At 52.2% G+C, this 2,175-nt stretch overlaps 1 pseudogene; it reads right to left on the bottom strand.

Annotated features, from left to right (window-relative positions):
* Window positions 1-548: 548 nt before the first annotated feature.
* LOC104988752 lies at window positions 549-1,232 on the bottom strand (annotated as a pseudogene).
* Window positions 1,233-2,175: the final 943 nt, after the last annotated feature.

Genomic DNA, 2,175 nt, shown 5'->3' on the forward strand with positions numbered 1-2,175 from the left:
ATTTGTCTTGTGCAATTCACTTCAATTATCTGTGACTCCATTTTCCTATCTATTAAAGAAGAACCTAGACGATATTCCTTCTGACTATATAAAAGGGAAATTCCAAATGATCAGAAACAGATTTCTTTTCTCCTCTGACATGCATCTGTATTACTCTGGGCTTCTTCAAAAGATCTCAGTGTTATGCTATGCTCTAAACAAACCAATTAGGGCTTCCCAGGTGGCTCAGAGGTAAAGAATCCTCCTGTCAATGCGGGAGATGCAGGTTCGATTCTTGGGTCGGGAAGGTCCCCTGAAGAACAAAATGTCAACCCACTTCAGTATTCTTGCCTGGTAAATCCAATGGACAGAAGAGCCTGGCGGGGTATACTCCCTGGGGGTCACAAAGAGTCAGACACGACTGAGTACGCATGCATGCAAGCAGACCAATTAAGCTTCAGGGAAGGTTAAGGAGAACTGCAGTAACTTATTCTTTGCACATTTCCCATTCCTTTTTAAAAAAATTACATCCCTTAGAGTGGAGACCCCGGTAGGGGTGAAGATGACCTTCAGATCACAGTGACACCAAGGAGAGTGTCTGTGTCTAGGTGACCACCTACCATGAAGGTGCGCTCCAAGTGGACGCGATACTCCTGCGACACGCAGTGGAAGACGGAGCGACTGGGCTTCCTAAGATGTCAGCTTAGCAGGACGCTGCATCCCCATGGCTCGAACCAGACAGCCCAGCCGATACCCACGATGAAGCGTCCAGTTCTCGAGTGGGAACCGGTCATCCACGTTGGTGCCCATGAGCAGGCAGCTACAGGTAGCACAGCTACAGGTAGCGGAGCCTTGAAGAGTTTCATGGAACTGAAGTTGAGGGCCAAAGGGCATCTCAACAGCACCCACCTTGAGCTCTGGAGCCTTGTGCAGTTAGGCGCCAGGGCGGTTCACTCGGCATCGGCTTGGGCTCCACACCCGAGGCGTCCAGCACGTACACCTGCGGCCCCGCGCGCCTGCCTGGCACTGGCGCAGATGGAGCGCAATGCAACAGATCTGGCCAGGGACCTCGCCGCCAGTGCCAGGTCCTCAGGGCGGCCGAAGCCCAGGCGCTGATGCAGGTCCAAGCCATACGCCTCGCGGATCTCGCTGCTGTTGTTGGTGATGAAGCCTAGATGCTTCTCGGAGCCCCAGATACCATCAGACGCTCAGACGCTCCAGAGCCCGCGGTCTCATTGCATCAAAGCGCGCATGGCCGTCGCACGGCGGCAGCGTATCAGCGTCCGCAAGCGGCGCCTGGGCGGGTACAAAGCTCAGCCTCGCGCAGTCTCTGCCTCTTGCTTCCTTGATAAATGCACACCAGCTACAGGCGTGGAGGCGGCACCTGTACCTCCAGTGCTTTAATCCTCAGCCAGCAATCTTTGAGACCGAGGAGAACCCTTCAAAATGCCAAAGAACATAGCTGTCCTGTTTTTGCTAAGCCAGGAGGATGTGCCTTGGGGAATGCTGGCAACCACGTGGAGAGAAGCTTTCTGCACAGAGAAGCCAAGACAAAGAGTGGGGGAAGGGAAAGATAGCCGGGTCTCTGGGAGGGCCATGTTTCAGATCCAATTTCTTTCTTTTCTTTAAAAAAAATTTTCCATTGTATTGGCCTATAGCGGATTCTCTCGTGGCTCAAATAGTAAAGAATCTGCTTGCAACGCAGGAGACATGAGTTCCATCCCTGGACTGGGAAGATCCAGTGGCGAAAAGAAGGGCTACCCACTCCAGTATTCTTGCCTGGAGAATCCCATGAACAGAGGAGTCTGACGGGCTACAGTCCATGGGGTCCCAAAGAGTCGGCCATGACTGAGCGACTAACGCTTTCACTTTTAATATAGAGGATAAACAAGGTGATACTAGTGGTAAATAATCCGCCAGCAAGAGACACAGGAGACATGGGTTGGATCCGTGGGTAGAGGAGATCCCCTGGAGTAGGAACTGGAAACCCACTCCAGTATCCTTCCTGGAAAAATCCCAGGGACAGAGGAGCCTGGCAGGATATGGTCAATGGGGCTGCAAAGAGTCAGACACACTGAGCACAGACACACACAATGTTGTGATAGCTTCCGGTGAACAGTGAAGGGACCCAGCCACACGTATACATGTATCCATTCTCCCCCAAACCAGTTTCTAAGACTGATCCCTGCAACTCTT

This window comes from Bison bison, unplaced genomic scaffold, assembly GCF_000754665.1.
Source record: "Bison bison bison isolate TAMUID 2011002044 unplaced genomic scaffold, Bison_UMD1.0 scf7180017864141, whole genome shotgun sequence".
Taxonomy (NCBI): domain Eukaryota; kingdom Metazoa; phylum Chordata; class Mammalia; order Artiodactyla; family Bovidae; genus Bison; species Bison bison.